At 39.6% G+C, this 21947-nt stretch overlaps 1 protein-coding gene across 1 annotated transcript in view; it reads right to left on the minus strand.

Moving 5' to 3' along the window:
• The window catches only part of PRXL2C (peroxiredoxin like 2C), a 319348-nt gene that overhangs the window by 151093 nt on the left and 146308 nt on the right, over positions 1–21947 (minus strand). The gene's annotated exons all lie outside the window — the stretch shown is intronic.

A 21947-nucleotide genomic window follows, 5' to 3' on the forward strand; every position in this document is an offset into this window, starting at 1 on the left:
ACTGGGTCCGGGATCCAAGGTTCTTCTAACAGATGAGGCAGAAGAAAAGGGAACCAAATCTGGCGAGGCCAATAGGGGGCTATCAGAATTATGGTCCTTCTCAGAGCACTGACTTTCTGTAAAACTTTGGGTGTCAGGGGTAATGGAGGAAAAGCAAAAAGGAGATCCGGGGGCCAATCATGTACAACTTGGGGCTTCCCCCAGTGGGGGGATTAGGGCAAAGTAGCTGCTGCATTTCGTGTTTGTGGGTGCGGCAAAGTGATTGCAGCAAGGCTGGCCCCATATGCGGAATATGTCTTCCACCACTTGTTTCTTTAGGGACCACTCGAGAGGCAATAGAATTGCCCTGCTGAGCTTGTCTGCTATCATGTTGGACCTCTCCTGTATGTGTGTTGCTATCAAAAAGCACTGGGTGGAGTTCACCCATTGTCATACTTTCAAGGCTTCTCGACTTAGGGGTAAGATTTGGTTCCTCCTTGTTTGTTTATGTACCAGACTACTGACATGCTGTCTGCCTGGATTGCAATGGTCCCCAGAGGAAGAGAGTCTTGAAAGGACTGCAATGCTAGAAGTACTGCTCTCATCTCTAGGACATTGATATGCAGGTGAGCCTTGTGTTCTTTTCATGTGCCTTCAGCTGTTCTTCCCTGATAATACCCCCCCCCACCCTATCAGGGAAGCGTCAATGGTCACTATGGCAATTGGGTTGGGTAGAACAAAGGGGCGTCCTATTGTTACACAATGCGATGTCAGCCACCACTGAAGGTCCTTCTTGCATGAATTCCTGATTATAATTGGATGTGACATTGGGAGTTCCTGATAGGACCACTGCATGAACAGGAGCCACTGTAGTATTCACATATGCATCTGACTCAGTGGAATTGCAATGATTGTCGCCACCATTGTATCCAGCAATTTGAGAACAGTGGAAGCTGGAGCTTTTTCTTTCAAGAGAAGGGCTAGAACCTGTTGCCGAAGAGCACAAACCCTTTCTGATGGAAGTTTTAAGGTCATTGTGGTGGTGTCCAGATCTGCTCCTATAAAAACGGTATGTTGTGATGGCAATAAGGCAGATTTGTCTAAATTTATGGAAATCCCCAACTGACAGCATAGATTCATAATGGTATGGAAACACCTGGAAACCCAAATGTCTCAGGTGAACCATGACTACTGCCATGCATTTGGTGAACACTCTACAGGCTGTTGAGAGACCAAAGGGCAGTGCTCCAAAACTGATAGTGACTGGCCCCCAGCCGAAAGTGCAGGTGATCGCTGGATGGTCTGTCCATTTTTATGTGGTAGTACACATCCTGGAGATCTATCTAGCACATCCAATTATCTTTTCCTAGAAAAGGAAGTATCAACTGCAGTGTGTAACCATCCAGAACTTTGTCTTCTTCACTGATTTGTTTAATCTGCTAAGATCTAAAATGGACCTGCAGTCCCGTTTCCTTTGGAATTAAAAAGAACCTTGAGTAAATTCCAAATCCTATCTAGTCTGCGGGGACTGGCTGAATGACTCTTTTTTTTGTAGCAACCTTTGAATTTCTATGGTTGCTTGTTCTCTTTGACTGGGTGGAACATCTGGGATTTTTCTTATTGAGGGAGGTAGGGTGGAAAAGGGAATACAGTAAATTCTGGATATGATGCTTTGTACCCAGCTGTCTTTCATTATTTTAGCCAGGTGTCTGGGTACAAAGATAAGCATCCCCCAACTGCCTCCAGAGATGGACAGGTGGGCCTCTTCTCAGGAGCTCTGATAGGGCTTCCCGAAGAACTGATCTCTGTCACCCTGGTTCTGCGGACCCCCTCTGCTGCGTGGACAGCATCTTCCATTATTGCCTCCTCCTCTGCCTCTGGAGGGGGGTTCACCACAAGTGTCCTGAAAAGCTCCTTGAGTTTTACGGAACCACATTTTCCCTCCTTTTTGACCTTTGGGGTAAGGTCTGGTAGGTGTGGAAAAACGGATTCTGATGGCAGACCGTCTTTCCGACTTGTTCATTCCTGGTAAGCATTTCTTTCACTTTGGGTCCAAAAAGGGACGAGCCATCAAAAGGGGTATTGATAAAGGATGACTTAAAGGGCTCCGCAAATGAAAATAAGTGCATCCAAGAATGTCTCCTAAGAACAATTCCTGTACCCACTGCTCTGCTTACACCATCAGCTACTTATGAAAGCAGAAGCATGGATGAGTTTGTTAGGGAATTGAGGGTGGAAATTTGTGAGGATATTTTCTCTGAGAAGCCCGCAGCTACTGAACCCTGCAGAGTATCTCCTAACTATTTTAGGAGATCTCTGCAACCTATGTGACAGAAGAGGCCACTGATTGTAATATTGTAGACTTCAAGGTAGGAGATACTGGCTCCAATACCGGGGACTGGCTCTTACCAACAACCGTCGGCTCCAAAATTAGTGGCGCCAAGGTCGAAGGTTTTTCAACTCTAGATTTACTGGTCGATTAACTTTTCTTTGGCTCCAATGACCCAGAGGATGCCTTACAAGATTTAGATTGCTTGTCAATGTGTATCGCTCTTATCTAGTGATTCCTGGAAAGAGGGCTTTACCAAACCTCTTGCTATAAGTTTGCTCTTTCTTTCATGCATCACCCTAGAACTAAAGGAGTGGCATATTGAGCAGTCTTCTTGAAGGTGAACCTCACCCAAACAGTAAACTCACTCGGAGTGTCCATCTGTGATGGACATCTTTTGCCCACATTTAGGACATTTTTTTAAATCCAGATTTGGACTTCTCTTTTTCCTGCTGAGACATAATGATCCGCAAAAAATTTCACAATCCACAAGAAACAACTAACACACTTATAAAAAGGTAAGATAAAGATGCCCTAAAAAATGGGCTTAAGAAAGGAAAGAAATTAGTCTTCTAACTCACCAGGCTATATAAAAAAAAACACTAATAAGTATATGTAGTATATGTATGTATATAAAGATTAAGCCTTCTAATTTAAACAGGCTAGATAAGCAGTCTTATATTTTGTAACACTAAAAGAAAATACCCTAATAACATGGGTTTAAGAAAGTAAAGAAATTAGCCTTCTAACTCACCAGGCTATATAAAAAAAACACACTAATAAGTATATATGTATATATATTTTCACACTAACTATGGGAAGGGGGATAAACAAGGCCTAATAAAAATGTCCATGAAGGAGACAGGTATTTACTAATAACAAAAAGTGCACAAGCACTTTGACTAAACACTCCAAAACCAAGCTAAGTACTCAATGACTATAACCCTAACTCCTAATAATAACAATCTAAAAAATAGAAAAGAAATAGAAAGAAGTACTCAGATTTTCACTGGCCAGAGCTGGTGAAAGGCCTGATCTCTTGCAGCGGCAAACGAGATCTGAGGGAAGCACCAGTGCATCATGGGATAGGGAGTAGGCCACGAGCTGGTTGAAGACCTCGAGCTTTTGCATTTGGCCGAGTCGGAGCCGAGGATCGGCTCCGAACCCATCAGTAAGAATGAAGGCAAGATAGGACAACTTCACATTTTAGATATAGACTTTCTGGAATAAAACAAGAGCAGGGGTGGGAGGAGGTCACAGGTCTCTTGAATATTTCTTCAGACTTGTTGGATTGCCCTTGGTTTGGGGAGGTATAAGGCTTCATTTTGGAACCCCCTTGCCATTTCTTACTAACCTCTGTTGAGAAGATACAAAAATTCCCTGGACAGTGTGGCAAAAGAGGGCTGAAAAATCTTAGAGATTACCTGGATCAGACTACCCCTTTCATCACTTTTTTGATCACTTCCACAGCAGATGGACCAAACATTCTATCCAACTGAGAATTTAAAATGTTTCCTCAAAGACATACTCTTCAGCAGAAGTAAAGCTCTTAAGGGCTTTGCATCCAAGCGTGTCTTTTAGTCAGTTCAGTTTAAGCTGCTTGACAGTTTGGGTGCTTGGAAGGTGCCATGAAGCTTTGGAAGTTGGTCCGCTGTTGTATCCTTGGCAGGATATAACTCGTATAGCTAAAGCTACTGCAGCAGTGATCAATATGATGAACATTTGAACCCTGATGTACACCCAACTCCCACTGGAAACCACACTTTGGGTTTGAGTACTGTTTACACCTGTGTTATTGGGTACTTGTACATTGAGTATCAATGTTTCTGGAACTTTGTACCATAGCAGGACTGCCCAAATCAGCTTTCTCAGGACCCTGTCATTTGCTTTCTTCAAGTGTAGAAATCCTCAGTAGGACTATTTTCTTATTGTCAACTTCTTCTCCTCTGCCTCACTGCAAATATCAGGTCAGTTGTGTTGCAGCCTGATTTGAATCTGAACCGCTCATCTTCCATCTAATTTTGTAATACTCTATGTAATCACTTATCCATCATCCTCACCAGAGCTTACATGCAGTGTGACAGGATTTTAATACCTCTATACTGCCCACAGTTGCAAATGTTCCCTGTGTTCTTGTACACTGGTAGTAAAAAGCATATTCTCCAATCACCTAGGATATGCACTTATCTCCACACCATGATAAGTACCCACAACAAACATTTCTCCCCTAAGTCACCCAGTATTTCATCATATTTGCCATGACTTCATCTGAGCCTACTGCTTTTCCCATCTTAATTTTTCTTAATGCAGTTCTTACTTATCTACTTTGTCCATTTTCTTTTGATGCCCTCTGGACTGGTGGCCAAGTTGCTGCTAGCATCCCTTATGAATGGTGCCTAATGACTGTCGTCTTTATCTTTCTGCCTTTGCCTTAAAGCCTAATAGCTTCTTTGTGCCATCTGCTGAGTCACTTTCCAGAAGTTTGTTGAAGCTTCTTTGCCATTTTGATCTTTGCCACTGTGACTGTTCTCTTACTTTCTTTTGGGGAGTAAAACGAGTATCAGCATGTGAACTGTTATTGTTGATTCATTTTTGTTTGATCAAGAATTCAAACTGTTTGATGGTTTATTTTTTGTTTAGGCAGTTGAATTTTCTACTAATTGTCAGATGCTTCTATTACTGATCTGCAGAGCCAAAGACTGATGATTCACTAACAAGAGATGGAGTGGATTGTTGTGTAAAAATGAACTGATTAGTGAACTATTAATCATTTTACTGAATTACAACTTATATCATAGGCATTCATATATTTATATAAATGAAAATACACTATATATTAACATATTCTCAGTCACAAGCATTATATCCATCCATCCTCAACCCTTTTTTCCCATTCTGCACATGGGGTTGGGGGCTCACTTCAACAGTGACAATCATTTCAAGCCAAGGTTTACACCACTGGGTGGCTAGCCCTGCTGTGGTAGTTCATCCGTACCACTCACTCACGCACACACTCGCACCTACAGCCAATTTAGAGTGTCAAATCCAACTACTGCATATCTTTGGAAAGCGGAAGGAAACCAAAACACCCAGAGGAAACCCATGTGACCAAAGGGAGGACATGCAGATTCCACACAGAAGGCACCCAGTCTTGAATCGAACCATAGAACCTAATCTTCTGTAGAGTAATTGTCAAATCAACATTATATAGCATACTTAATTTCTGCATTCTCTTAAACCTCACTCCTTCTCCAAAACATTATTCTGCAAGTATTGTTTTCCTAATTCCCACTTTTTTCTATGTGATTTGCTCCTTCACTTTTCTAAAGATCCCACTTCCAGTTCCTTTATCTCTTTTACTATATTTTCTACTTGAAATATGGTTGGTTTAGACTTTGATTTCTATTTTCTAGTAATTATTTGGCAGCCACCAGAATTAAACTCAGCAAGGTCATACTATGTCTAGGCAATTCAGATCCTTTATCTCTGTTCAAAAATCATTCCTTAGTTACACCAATTTGTTCAACCAGTATTTCTGACAGAATAGTGGGAACGTTTAAAGTCTGGCAACTCATTACACTCCCAGAAATATGTTCCCATTTATTTATTTATTTCCCATGACACCTCCAACATTTATAATCTACCTGAAGAAAAATTATTTGCAGTCTGCTTGGGTACAAAATACCTGTGCAAAAACTTTCAAACAAAAATCTTAAATTTTCTAGACTTTGCTGCATATTTGGGAGTCATACATATATCCATCCATTTTTTGTGAATTGCTTATCCAATCTCTCTTCCCAATCTTTTCTAACCTCCTCTGATTGATTCCTGTAGTTACTATGCAACATTTTATAAGCCCCATTAACTACCATGTTTTATAACAGCAGCTTCTCTTCTAGATTCAAGTAAAACTCTATCAACACTGGTCTTTCACTTGGGATTCCCCTATCCCTTTCTCTATACCTATACTCCGATATCAATCCTTGATAGGGAAGGCAGTCTATGCAAATATATTCCTGGCCTCTCCCCACTGTATTACCTTTCCCTCTTAGTTATTTGCTCCTAACACCTTAGTTCCTTTGTCAGTTTTGTCCAGTAAATTCTTGACCCCTCTTGCCTATTCACTGTATCGCTAATCACAGTCATCCCTATCAGCAGAATCTCTCCATCCCTGTGTTGGCTTAGTTCTTAGAATATACTCTACCACTTTATGAATATAATATTCTGTATGGCTATTGTTATTCTCCTTAAGGATCTGCATCCAAAATCCCACTATCTCCTTATTGCATGAGATTCCTCCTGTTTCATCATCACCCCTTTTCACTCTGAATTACAGCTTTCTGCTTGTGCTATGTACAACAGCCTTAACAGAGGAGCTTCCTTCAAATCAGATAATCACAAAACCAACTTATTGTATTGGAAGGATCAGCTTAACCCACTTAACTCTTGCCCTTTTCTCCACCCAGATAAAAATCCTTCAACCCTTCATTAATTGAAATCCCACACTTCTTCTATTATTGATAACAATATGGCTGGTCTATGTATAAAACTAAAGGGACTAAAACATTTTCACTGCTTTTTATCTTGACATTTATATCCATAGACAAGAGCATCCAGTTCCTAATTTTTTTTTATTTTTTGTTTTGTTTCTTCCCACGTATCCTTAGCTACCATGACAGAAGCCTTTTTAACCCATACTCCTGAGTACTTATGTCCCCATAAATGTGGGTGCTGCTGAACCAATTTGTGTCTGGGTACACAGTTTACAGCTATAGCCTTTGTTTTATATTCATTAATTTTATATCCCAAAAAGATTTGAAACTGTCTCAGAATGTTCCACAACACAGCAATGTCCTTTCTGGTTTTATGAGTACAAAATATTATCATCTGCTAATAAAGGCCACTTTTCTCCGTATCATACCAATTACATTGTTGAATTTCTGAGTCCCTTACTTTCTTTGCCAAAGGTTCTAAATATAACACAAATAATAAAGGGGAAAGAGGACATCCTTACCTGGTTCCTCAGTTCAGGTAGAACTTATCACACAGAAACCCCTGCCCCTTTAATTTCTGCCTATGATCCCTAATATATCCTATTTAACCTTATTGTGTCAGGGAAAGCAAATGCTTCCACTACCCTACTCACAAGATTGCAACTTACTCTGTAGAATATTTTCTTTGCAACAAGACCCACCAACAATACTGGCATTTTCTTACATTCTGCTTCCCTGTGTATCATCATTGTTCTATTAATGTCGTCCAATGTTTTCTCCCCTCCTCAAAACCACATTGATTCCTGTCAATCAGTTTTGGCAACAACTCTGCCATTCTTTCAGCCAATACAGACATAACTACTTTATAATCATGGTTTAGAATCAAAATGGGCCTATATGAAGCTGGATCTGATGAGTCTTTCCCATCATTATGTAATACAGCTACCACACATGTCTTCTAGGATATCGATGCAGCCCTCCTTTTAAAATACTGTTAAAACCTTCCAGATCTTTATCACCGTCTTCCCTCCTAGCTTCCAAACTTCCACAGGAATACCATCTGTCAAAGGAAAAATATACTTTAAAAATGATCAAAACACGGTAGGTTCAGGTTAAGGCACTTTAATCTTGCAGCAAGGAGACAAAAACGTGCTAATACAGAGTTTGTCTAACTAGAAACAAGAAATGCTAACATTTTTATACACTTTCTAATAAGACAGTGCCTACCAAGCTGACATAGTGAATCACAAGTTTTGCCATCATCATTTAGTAATAATTGTTTTCACAATATTCTGCTGATTTATCAATTTTTGTGAGAAACTTCCTAAGGAAAACAACGTGGCCTTGGCTACCACCGGTTAGATATATGCAATGTGACCATTCAAGGTACTATGGCTAATTTGAGCACAAAGCAAGTAGTTCATTTCTCTAACAATCCTTTGTCTATATTATCTCTAAACTTCTGCAGCTGCACATGTTCTCATACTTCGAACAGAGCTGATTGTTTAAAATCATTACATTTACAGGATATAGCATTGTTCATTCATTCACTCCTGACCTAGCAGATAACCACCTGCTTCTCAAGTACATTTCCAAAAGGCATAAACATGAATATTGCTGTGCTAGCAATTACTAGGTCAGAGGGCATCTTGCAAGTTTCAGAAAGCATCTTTTCAGTCACATATGAAACTCAACTGTATATAAAGCAGTGCATATAAAATAGAATGAAAAACGTGTTAACTTATTTAGTTTCTAATTAGTATTTAAGCATGCACACATTAATACATATTTTTCTGACATTTCCCCCCGTTAATACTTTTTAATTCTATTTTCAAAAGAATAAACAGTTTGCCTCTTTTCCTAACCTCTTCTATTCAGGATTTGCAGTTAAGAAAGTCATTCAGTTTAAACTTATGTGTTTCACATTTTAACCTTTAAGTTCAGTACTTTGATACATAGTCTCAGAAACTGATATATCTATAAATTCTTTGATTAACTTTTTCATGCAGGGGATACTACAATAAATATGAGCTCCTATCAGGAGCAATCCCACACAAATGGCAATCAAGACGTTCATTAGGATGGAACCCCCCCCCCCAAACAAATTCTGGAAAAAGTCCATCAGAGGGTTTGGGCCTGGCTTGGTCATGGCCGACACTTGCTGTATCACCTCGAGGTGGTCGTTTATCTCATGTTGATGATCTGGTATATACGCTCAGCACTCTTCTTTGATTAAAGAGCAAGTACCACCCCTCGCCGCTAGGGTGAAGTCAAGAACCATTCAGTTCTGGAGCACTACAGTTCTCATAGCATTCAGTTCATCAGTTATCAGTTCAAGAGCAGATAAAGTTGCATTACTCATTACTTCGAGAAGTTTAGACAGTTTTCGCAGCTCCCAAATCGATTTTACTGCGCCATATGCAGGTAACATGCCTGCCCACGATATAACAGCATCACTCAAGTCCATGTGCGTCAGTTTGGTACCCACAGTATGCTGGTCTTTCCAGCCCGCCTCAATCTGTCCCACTGGATTTTCAGGTTTTTTTGACAGCTTTCTTGGCCACATCTCGGGTATTTCGAATATTTCCCTGAGGCAAAACTGCAGTGTGTCGTATGGCCGGGACCAGGTACCCCAAAAAACAACTGCCGGACCAATTCTCAGGTAACCATTTATATGCCTTTTTACCACACACAAAATAACAATCCTCTACCTTAGTAGTTACTTTGTTATGAAATGGCTGCCCTGCATGAAACATTTTCCTATCTATTACAGATAATTGTTTAAAAAGTAGAGGATTATGTTGCACTTGGTCAATAGTCTTATGCATGGACTCAAGAAATGAGTCATAATTTGAACTACAAGTTCCGCCCATTTTGTTTGCTTTAGTATAACATTTATAATGTACAGTCACATTGCACTTGCTCCAACCCACTTGGATTGTGTCATTCTTACAAAAACATACAATTCCCTTTTGTGTCACAGGCAAATACAGTGCTACCTTATCATATGCTTTAACAGATACTGTATCATAAACCAAATTTTTCCAGGTCTCATTGACCCCTAGGGGGACTGCAGTCATTAATAACCCCCTGTATGCTGTTGGTATGGCTGTGCAGATCCAGCAGTTCGAAACATTAAAAGTCTCAGCATACACAAGTGTAATTGCCTGATAACTGTTAAAGTTTGGGTGCCAGTCTATGTTCGGCTCATCACGTTTAATCAGTTCAACTTTTTTGGCAGGAAAAAGGAAAGGCCACAACAAAAAGAACAATGTTATTAGTATAGCTACCAGAATAATCATGTAAGTTTTCTGAGGTTGTTCTGTGTCTCTTTTTGCTCTATACCTGGTCATTTTGTTCTCGTTGTACAACAGTAACAAGGTTTTTGTCCAGTTCAAAGTTCTTAACCAGTTTACAGTTTGTCAAATGAATCCAGGACGCTCGCTCCGCGATCTTGACTGCAGTGGGTGTAGACAGTAGTACCTGGTATGGCCCTTCCCACTTCGGAGAACTCCAGTTTTTTCTCTTCACTATCTTTACCCAGACCCATGTGCCTGGGGCTACTGCTGCTTCCGATGGTTTTGTTTGCTCTTTATCTGAAACAGAATTTAACTGCAAAAGTTTGTTATTCAAAAATCACCTCATATACCCTGCAAGTATCAGCCTCCTGCTCTGCAGACTTGAGAGGTTTCCATTGAGGTGTATAATATGCCCTCCCAAACAGAACTTCAAAAGGAGTTAACCCGTTTGCATTTGGAACAGTTCTCATGCTCAACAGTGCCAGAGGTAAACAGTGCACCCAGTTCTTTTGTGTCTCACTAATCAATTTTCTAAGCTTATTCTTCAACACCCCATTATGCCTCTCTACTAATCCTGCAGATTGGGGGTGGTATTTTTCAGCGATATCCCGAAATAGGGACTAAGTTGTTGTATAGTTTGATTTACAAAGTGTGTGCCATTGTCACTATAAATCCTTTCCGGTATGCCAAATCTAGGAATAATTTCTTTAACAAGGACTTTTGCAACAGTAGCTGCATCTGGATTTTTAGTTGGAAAAGCTTCCACCCATTTGGAAAACATATCTATAATGACAAGGCAGTACTTCTTATTTTCGCATTTGTTCAGTTCTATAAAATCCATACAAATAGTATGAAACGGATACGGTGGTATAGGGAAACTCCCTTGCTTAGGTTTCAATGCCCCTTGTGCGTGATGCTTATTACAAACATGGCATGCTGCACAAACATTTTTTGTGTAATTTGTAAATTCATACGCCGTAAACACTCGATTCACTAACTGTACCATCCCCCCTGTTGAGACATGGCACTGCGCATGGCTCAACAAAGCTGCATATCTAAACAAGTTAGATGGTAAGATTGGTTTCTTTTCTTTGGAGATGTACAGTCCCTTCTCAAGGATTGCTCCTCGCTTTATCCACTTTTGTTTTTCTACATTTGTAGTAAGTGTCTGTATTGTTTTTAACATTTCTAAATCTAAAATCTCAGATGGTTGTAATTCCTCACTCAAAAGAAAAACTTCTGAAACTGAAGCTGCTTGTTTTGCATCTGTATCAGCCCTCGCATTACCTTTTGAAATTCTATCCTGTTGCTTGGTATGAGCTACACATTTGCAAATAGCTACTTTCTGAGGTAACTGAATAGAGTCTAACAAATCTAAAATAAACTGCGCATGGTTAATTGGTTTACCAGTAGATGTTATCATCCCTCTATTTTTCCACTGCTGCGCAAAAACATGTACAGTAGAAAAAGCATACTGACTGTCAGTAAAAATGTTTACTTTCTTACCTTTTGCTAAGGTACATGCCCTTGTCAAGGCAATCAATTCTGCTGATTGTGCAGATAAGTTGTGTAGTACAGACTTTGCTTCTAAAATCTCGGTATCAGAAACTACTGCATACCCCACTAGATTCTGTCCTGTAGGACCCCTCCTGCACGAGTCATCTACATAGTATGTCATCTCGGCATCATCCAAGGGAACATCTGTAAGATCTTTTTTAGGTAGTGTCGTTTGCTCAATCTCCTGCAAGCAGCAGTGCGGTTCATCATCTGCAGGGGTTGGGAGCAAGGTTGACGGATTTAAAGTTGTGCATCGTTCAACTGTCATATGAGGTTGGCTCAGTAGTATAGTCATACAGGGAAGATGTCTAGCAGCAGAAAGATATGCTACTTTTTCTTGCAGTAAAATAATCGCGACTGCATGAGGCACTCTCAATGTGAGAGGGTGGAACAATACTACTGAGGCTGAAGCCTGCACTGCCATTGCAGCTGCGACTACTGCTTGTACATAGTGGGACAAGGATCGCGCCACTGGGTCTAGCTGTGATGAATAGTAAGCTATGGGGCGTTGTTTGTCCCCATGTTGTGTTAACACTGATGTCATATATCCTTGCTTACAGTCTACAGTTTGGAAAAATCGCTTATGATAGTTTGGTAATCCTAAAACTAAGGAAGAAGCTATCAGTTGTTTCAGTTTGCAGACAGCTGATTCTGCTTCTGGTGTCCACTGTAATGATTCCTGTGCTGCCATCGGCTTTTTGAATATCAAATTAGTCAGCGGAGCAGACTCCAAAGCAAAGTTTGGTATCCAACTCCGATAAAAGTTAGTAGTACCCAGGAAGGACATCATTTCCTTCTTGGTAGTTGGTCTAGGTGCTTGTAATATTGCTGTTTTCCTGTCTTCATCTAATATTCTGTCTTCTTTGGATATTACATATCCCAGGTATCTAACCTGTTTTTTCCAAAGTTGCAGTTTGTTTTTGTTTACCTTGTGTCCTTGAGTAGCTAAAAATTGTAATAATGCTATGGTATCCTCTCTGCATTCTTGCTGGGTGGGGGTTGCCAACAGAATGTCGTCTACATAAAGTAAAATCTGACTACTTTTCGGTGGGATAAATCCTGCCAGGTTACTTGCCATTTCTTGTGCGAATATTGCTGGACTTTCACAATATCCCTGTGGTAGTCTCGTATATGTATACTGCTTCCCCTGAAATGTAAATGCAAACCAATGTTGGCTATCTGGGTGTATCGGTATTGAGAAAAATGCATTTCTAATATCTACCACAGAAAAATACTTCTGTTGAGGTTTCAAATCATTCAATAAGGTGTGTGGATCTGGCACCGTAGGTGCCCTGGGTATAACTGCGTCATTTACAGCTTGTAAATCTTGGACCATACGCCATTCCCCGTTTGCTTTCCTAACGGGAAATAAGGGTGTATTACATCGTGAATCAGGAGATTCTATTAAGACTCCTTCCTTAAGTAAGGCTGCTATTACAGGTTTGATTTTTATTTCTGCATCCTTTCTTAAGGGATACTGACTCTTTTGAGGTCTAAATGCTGATTTTGGCGTAATAGTAACTGGTCTTGCTGTACAAATAAGTCCTACATCTGATTTCCCTGTTGACCACAGTCTCTCTGGTACGTCTCGTAAGGCTTTCTCCTCTTCCCCTAGTAAGAGTGCTACTCAGTTATCCTCACTTGCCTGTGAGTGCACAGCTGGTTGTGTCTGTGTTATCCAGTTTAATTTCTGCCTTTGTACTCCTTGTTCAGAGAGTTCTAACTCTGTCTGTTTTTCCCACCTTGTGACTTTTTCTCCTAGGTCTGTCCACTTCAAATTTCTATCGTTAGTTAAGCTCACATGTGGTAATCGATTAGATTTGTAAAGTGCTAGGAATTCCTGGGGCAATGAACAGCTTACTACACTGTTTCCTTCTGTGTCCCAGTATAAATTTCGTAATACTAACCTATTAGCATGGTTTCTAAACAGTTCTTGCTCATATTCTTTTATCAGGTCCTGGTCTGTTACAGTAATATAGAGTGCAATGCAACAAATGCTGTTTATCAGTGTCAAGGGAGGGGGATTTACTGATGGCTATGTTCATCAGTTCTTCGGTTACTGCCCCTGGACCAGTCGTAACTAAGTCCTGGCTGTACCAATAAAATGTTTCACCCTCCGGTCGCACTACAAAAGTATCCATTTGTCGCTGTGCATCCATACCCTGCATAGTAGGAACTATGGCTATGCCAAATATCTGCATTAAGTCTCTGCCCAAGAGATTCACTGGGCATTTTGCAGAAACAACAATTTTGCTTTTCTGGGTCATCCCTGAAACAGGGTCAGTTATCGCTATGTTGTGGGAGAGTGGCTCCAGATACAGCTGTCCATTAGCTGCTTTCACTAATATGTAGTCTAGTGATTCTGAATTTTCTGGTAGTTTGGAAGGATGTATCAGGGTCCGTGAAGCCCCTGAGTCACAGAGGAATTTGACTTCCCTCCCTTCTACCAGAAGTGTAACTTCCGGTTTTGTGTCTGCTAAGTAGAGCTCTAAGCTCAATAAGGCTAAGTACAAAATTTCATTTTCTTCATTATCTATGAATTCATGTACATCCTCTATTTCTTGTGTCACATCCTCTACCCTTGCTACCACATTTGCATTTGTCTTTCCTTGTTTATTCCTATCTAGTGATTCTTGACTATCATATAGTCATTTCTCACCCTCCTTATCTTCCATGGTTACCTTCTTATTTAGCCTGCAATCCCTTGCCAAATGTCCCTTTTTCCCCGCATTTGAAACATTCATCCCTTTTCTTTCTCTCTTCAAAGTCTTCTGATCATTTATCAGATTGTTTGTTTCCCTGGGTATTTTTCTTACCCTTCTTCCCAGTTTGTACTACAAAGACTTCTGACCCGTCTTCTACTGCAAATACTTGAGTTTTCTTTTTCTTTTTGCTATTAAAATGCCATTCGGCATGTAATGACTGTAATCTACTTGTACGATGATCTACCATGTGCTTTGTAATAAAGCTGCTAATGGGAGCAATACTGCCTTTAAAGAATGCATTCTTTAGCTGTTGCTCATATGGGAAATCATGTGTTTGATCTTCAGGTACCTGCATACCACAATGGTTATTAAAACATTCTAATAATCTGGCATAATATCTATCAACAGTTTCACCTTCTTGTTGTATGCATTGATTAATGCAAGTCCAATCAGCCCTAGGCTTCCATTTCTCAGAGATTCGGTCTGTCAGACCTTTCACTCTGTTGTCCAGTTCTGCGTTACTATGTGGGAGTGGTCTAAGCTCTGTGTCACAGGGATTTCAGTTGCCACTGATCATGTGCCAATCTGGACCTACAATTTGTCGAACTACTTTCTCTACTTCTTCTCCATTCAAATGGTAACTTAACCTCATGCCCTGTAAGTCTTCTAAGAATTTTCTAAAATTAACCTTTGGATGGGGAATTCCCTCTGTGGCTTTCCGGATGTCTTCCAGTGTCCACGGTCTATATACTAGAAGAGTCGGATCCTGTCCTGCCTGTGGATTTGGTACTTCTATGAGTGGACATATCTCTTCCTCACTCATAGCTTGTGAATTTCTATTTATTTCACATAATTCAATATCCCCTCTCAAGTTGCATGTTCGAGACCTGGTCTCGATAGGATCCCTAACAAATGGTTTTGACTTTGCAGGAACAGGTGGGTATAGCGGAGGTGGATCAGCTTGTCCACTCACTTCATATTCCGGTAAAGGATGCGGAGGGGGCGGAGGAGGGGCTGTTGCTATTACCAAGTTATTATCTTCTTTATCTAAGAACATTGCTTTTGAATTTTTAATCTTTTGTTCCCTGCAGTTTGCTTCCTCAAGCCACCTGTGTGCCTGAGGGACCCCTAATTGTCATTGCTTTTTTAGCTGACCTTTCGCGTCTGTTTTAAGCTGTCTAACAAGTTTAATAAGTGAAGATTTATCTAAATCGCCATAAAATTTGTATTTATCAACCCATTTTGCATAATACTTTACATTATCGGCATGCTGTAATTGCATATATTTCGCGTCTTCGGTTAGGGGCGGGTCTCAGGATCTTTTCATGCACTGATTTCCCATGTTGCCTTAGCTAAGTTAAAAATTGTTACGTAACCTTTCTTATCACGTGTTACCACGATTTTACACCTTTTCACAGTTTATCTAGAATAACTGTCTACCTATTCTGTTGCCCTGATCTATGACAAGACAGCAATCTTTTTGTCCCTGATCTGCACATGCAAATCTCCCTTACAAAACAGTACTGTAACAAGTCCCTGATCTAAAACAGAAAAAAAGGTAAATTCCTCCTTACATGACCCTCCGTGAGTTGATCCACCGGAACGTTGACTCGTCCTCCAATCCCAGATCAGAAACAGTGGCTGGCCTCTTTCGAACGACAATTCAGTCGGAGGTCTTTCAAAACAGAAGAGCCGATGTAGCCACTTCTCCGTATGGGTACATGCCACCAGGCCCAATTCTGACCTGGGCCTAGAGTGAGAGTTACTTTCCGGTCCGAAAGACCAAACTGTCAAAGGAAAAATATACTTTAAAAAATGATCAAAACACGGTAGGTTCAGGTTAAGGCACTTTAATCTTGCAGCAAGGAGACAAAAGCGTGCTAATACAGAGTTTGTCTAACTAGAAACAGGAAATGCTAACATTTTTATACACTTTCTAATAAGATATTGCCTACCAAGCTGACGTAGTGAATCACAAGTTTTGTCATCTTCATTTAGTAATAATTGTTTTCACAATATTCTGCTGATTTATCAATTTTTGTGAGAAACTTCCTAAGGAAAAGAATGTGGCCTTGGCTACCACCGGTTAGATATATGCAATGCTACCATTCAAGGTACTATGGCTAATTTGAGCACAAAGCAAGTAGTTCATTTCTCTAACAATCCTTTGTCTATATTATCTCTAAACGTCTGCAGCTGCACATGTTCTCAAACTTCAAACAGAGCTGATTGTTTAAAATCATTACATTTACAGGATATAGCATTGTTCATTCATTATCTTCTGACCTAGCAGATAACCACCTGCTTCTCAAGTACATTTCCAAAAGGCATAAACATGAATATTGCTGTGCTAGCAATTACTAGGTCAGAGGGCATCTTGCAAGTTTCAGAAAGCACACTGCAGTTTCAAAAAGCATATTTTCAGTCTCATATGAAACTCAACTGTATATAAAACAGTGCATATAAAACAGAATGAAAAACATGTTAACTTATTTAGTTTCTAATTAGTATTTAAGCATACACACATTAATACATATTTTTCTGACACCATCTATTCCTGGAGACTTTCCTGTAGATTAGTTATACATCAGCATTTCTATCTCATCTCCTCCTGTCCTAACTGTTAATAATTGAGCCTCATCTAACTCTAACCTTGGCATATTTATTTCTTTAAATATTTCCATTTGTGCTTTTTCTTGATTTCCACATTTTTCTACTTTATACAGATTTTCATAAAATTTCCAGAATATTTCGAATACCTCTACAGGATCTCTGTTTATTTTCCTTGTTATAGGCTTCCTAAGCTTGTCAACAATGCTTTCTGTTGCCTGAGTTGTTGTGCTAAATGTTTTTGTGCTCTGGAGCTATGAAAAAACAGTTGCTTAATAGCAATCTTCCTAAATTCATGCATATTATCTCAGTAGTTCCTTATTTTCTCTTTAGCGCTCTGTGGCTGTGCTGCTTCTTGTTCTATGAGATTCCCCTTATTCTGCAATACTTTAACCTTTGTCAGTCCCTCTAAATAATTTGTATTACTTCAGGAACACATGAAGTTACTAGGCTATTGGCCTTGAAGCCCTTATAAGCCTAGCCAACAGTTTAGCCCATGTTTAGACAAGTCAGTACCCGATACCCCTGTCCAGCAGGGACACAGGTGGAATCTCAGGGGTGTATTTTCTGTTTCCCATCCAGTTATCCAGGTTGTGCTTAAAAATGGATAATGAGGTACTCTGCTTGATGTGTAGAGGGAGTCAATGCCACAGATGTTGGAGTCTCTGGGACACAAATCTGTCCTGCCAAGTCCTACTGATGTCAAATACCAGGTTGATGTTGCATGTGTGGGTTACTCGAGTGGAGCTTGACATGTGGATATGCAGCAGTCCCATCAAGGCAGGGTCTGAGATTGTTTTGTGTGCCAGAGTTCACCTTTGAGGAGTCTGTAAGAACTTGAGTAGAGAGACAGGGCTTTTAGCCTATCTGTGTAAGGTAGATGTTTGAGGCCCTGGATTCTCCTGGTGAGGAACCTCTATGGTCTCTCCAGCTGCTGCATGTGCTTTGTGAAGTACATGCCGAAAGGGGTGTTATACTCAATAATGGGCCTTATGTGGGAAGAACACAGGGATGTTATGACCTCCTTGTCTGTGAATGAGATACCTTCAAGCTTTCCATACAATGGAAGCAATATGGTGGTCAAAAGTCAGGTTGCTATCAACCTGGGTGCCCATATCCCTCACGACTGATTGTGTGCTTGGGACACTAGTATTAATGTGATAATTTGTGGGGACGTCACTCTCCCCAAAGGGGACGATGATGCATTTCTTGGTATTCAGCTTGAGGCCATGTTTTTGGCGCTAGTCATTTGTTTGGGTGAGACCCTCTTTGAGGATATTCACATCACTAGGGGAATTTATGAAAGTGCCCAGCTTGCAGTCATCTGCAAACTTGGTCTGCCATAGCCCACTGGTTTTGGCCTGCACCTCAGAAGAGTATATCCCAAATAACACAGGCCCCAAGACCTTATCTCTTTTTCTTTTATATCTATCCTAATTTTAAACTTCACTTTCATTTAGCCCACTCCCTAGCTATATCTTCTGAAGACGTTTCTATCTTCCCTAATAACTCCTGGATAATTTCCACTACCCCATTCCTTAAATTCCTCTCTTTTTTAACAGATAGGTGGGGAAGCTTCAATGTTTCTTTTTTTATTTCATTACTCTGCATTTTTATCCTAATATTATTGGCACATGATCTGAAACAGTTATTGAATATTCATCAAAACTTTCAATTAAATGCATGTGCTCTTGGGAAATATAATTTCTGTTTATCCTAGATGAGTTATTGTACCTTGGGGAATAACAATATGCAAATTATCTCAGAGTTCCTTCTACTGAATGCACATCTTCTATACCAAATATTTTCACAAATGTCATCAAACATCTACCCTCTTTTGCTATAGGATCATAAGAGATTACTAGGCTAATGGCCCAGGGGCCTTTACAAGCCTAGCCAAGAGTTTATTTCCAAAAAGAAACCTCATTCAGCACCTGTTGCCCCTGTCAATGAGGGACACAGGTGGAACCCCTGGTACAAATTTGTGGTTTCCCATCCACTCATATCTTTCCTTCTAGATCCCCAGATGCATCCTCACTGCTGCAAATCAAATTCCAGTCCCCACTTATAGATAATATTCCCTGCTGAAAGCTAATTATTTCTCTCAGAATTTTGTTAATCTCCATTGTAACAGTTTTAGTAAAATGTAAATACATGCCAGCGTAATCCTCCTCCCTTGCCAGTAGCCCCTTACTATCATAAATCTGCCATTATCTTTTCATTCCTCTTCTAGCACTACTGGAACTCCTTTAACAATTAATATATGTACTCCCCTTTTCTTTCATCCCAAATATTTTGCTGAATAATCATCCTGAAATCCTTTCTTTATCAAATTTTTATGCTCAGTTCTTTCCAAATGTGTCTACTGTAGCATAGCTATGTGCACTCTGCATTTCTTACTGGAGTTCACTACTCTTTCTTTTTTGTATATACCTGTGAAATCATTCACATTCAAAGATAATATGGAAAGTATTGGCACTATGATAAGAAATTATTGTTCCCACTTATGTATAACAGCTTTTTTTAAATGTCTATTTTCAGCTTTTGTCTTACATGCATGCACTGATGTTTGGCAGGTTGATCTTTTATATAGATGTTTCTTGTCATGTTCATTTGAACCTATGTCACATCTTACAAGACTTTTTGTTTTAATCAAAATCCTCAAAAAAAACACCCCCAGAATACATCCATAACCTTTTAACTTAATGCAAAAGCACAAAACTATGTAAATCTTGAAATTATAAAGTTTATCTCTCCTACTAGGAACAATTGTCCCAGACTGACAGCAACACCCAAAGAGACCTGACCTTATCAAAAGTTTAATCTTTGCAAAGCTAGTAAAATGAATAGTATACCATCCATCCATAACCCCTTTTCCCATTTTGTTTCACTTTACCAGTGACAATCATCTAAAACCAAGGTTTACACCACCAGGTGGCTAACCCTGCCATGGTACTTATTCCACACCACACACTTGCATGCACACACACAGCTATGGCCAATTTAGAGTGTCCAATCCACCTACTGCATGTCTTTATAATGTGGGAAGAAACTGGAGCACCCAGATGAAACCCAAACAAACACAGTGAGGACATGCAGACTCTGGAAAGAAGACACCTCAGCCAAAAATTGAACCAAGGAACCTCTTGCTGTGAGGCAACAACTCTATCTGCTCTGACACTCTGCCACCTGAAATTAATAGTATACATTTAAAATAATTCATTAAGATAAAATGGGTAATTAAAATGTGAGCCAAAAATAAGGTAAACGAGAATTAAAGCTAGCAGTTGTTATAAAAACAGCTGAGATGAACAAAGGAAGTCATGATAAAACTTACAGCAAAGCCCACACAAATGCTTGCATAGTTTTATTTTGTGCTTCTTGTAGTAGGTAGGGTTACGTGTATGACAAGAAACTTTATCCTACATTAAATCTGTCTTACAGATGTACTAGAAAATTACATCTTCCTAAAATGTATAACAGCAAAAATAAGTATACCTCAAATAACCTGAATGTTGTCAAACAGAAATAGGAAAGTGACTCATCTGTCTGGTACTGTTTAAAGAAAGGGAATTTGCAGTATTCTGAATGTTTACTTGCTGAGACTGTCAGAAATCCAAGTATTTATTAGCTGTTTGCATGATTGACCTGCTTTTTGTCTGCTGTACTGTACAGCTTTGCTACTACTTGTGTTGAACTACACCAAGCTGCACACCTGAGCTACCAATTTAATGGATTTAAGGTCAAAATCAAGCCGCACCTCCACAGCTGAAATCAGTATTCAAAATTTTCAAAGTAACTTTATAAAAATCTTTATAAAAGTCTTTATAAAAAGCTTCTGTCGAATATCACAAATACAAAATAACACACAGACCCTTCGGTCCTAGTGTGTACTCCAAAGGTGTTCTTGACAAAGTAAGCATTTATATAAAATCTTTCAATGCTGTGTATAAACACAGAACATTACATAAAACCTTTAAGTGCTGTACAGCTGGTGAACGCTCTTCCAGAGCTTCAGAAGAAAAGATTCTTCGATGCTGTGCAGTTAGTTAGCACTCTTCCAGATTTCCACAAAGATGAAATGGAACATAAAACTTTTAGCGAAACCTTTAAGTGCTGTATAGTTGTTAAACGCTCTTTATAAAAGTAGAGTGTAATAAACACAGAATATTACATAAAACCTTTAAGTGCTGTAGAGCTGGTCAACGCTCTTCCAGAGCTTCAGAAAAAAAAGATTCTTCGATACTGTGCAGTTAGTTACCTCCGCAACACGTAACATAAAACATAAAGCAAAAACTCATGAACGTCCCAAAATAACTTGATAAGCGCTTTCGGTAAAACCTTCTTCAGATCATCAATTTACTGGATTTGACCACCTATTTGATATCCTCAACATTAGGGAAGTCAATTTTTAGGTCTTTTTATCCAATACTGCAATGTGTGTTCCCTGCTAGTGGTATTTTTTTCATATTTGCAGTACACTCTTGAGAAAGAAGATGATTTTGCTGTATTCTGAACATTTACTTGCTGTTAGATTGTCAGCAACCTCAATTTATATGAGCTGTTTGCTTGTTTTCTTGTTTTATTTTCTGATGTGTTGCTCAAGCATTGCACAGTTTTGCACTTGCTTGTGCTGAGCTGCAACAAGGTGTATACTTGAGCTACTGATTTTCTGGATATGACCACCTATCTGATCCCTCCAACAGTAGGAAGTGATTTTTTAAGCTTTATAAGTTAATATTGAGATTGTGCTGCCTACTAGTTGTATTTTTTTCTCATTTGGGAATTTGTTTCAGTTTTGTCGTGTGAGACAAGGTAAATATGTAGTGTTCTTAATAGGTATTTGCAGTTATCTTGCTAGTATTATCAGTTTCTACTGCCTCCTTCTTTTTGCTTGCTTTATTTTCTACAGCAGTGAGTGGGTCTGCGCTGGTATGTACTGAGCTGTGTCAAGCCACATGTATAACATATCCAC

The sequence above is a fragment of the Protopterus annectens genome, chromosome 2.part2, assembly GCF_019279795.1.
Source record: "Protopterus annectens isolate FY-2018-M chromosome 2.part2, PAN1.0, whole genome shotgun sequence".
NCBI classification, from domain to species: domain Eukaryota; kingdom Metazoa; phylum Chordata; order Ceratodontiformes; family Protopteridae; genus Protopterus; species Protopterus annectens.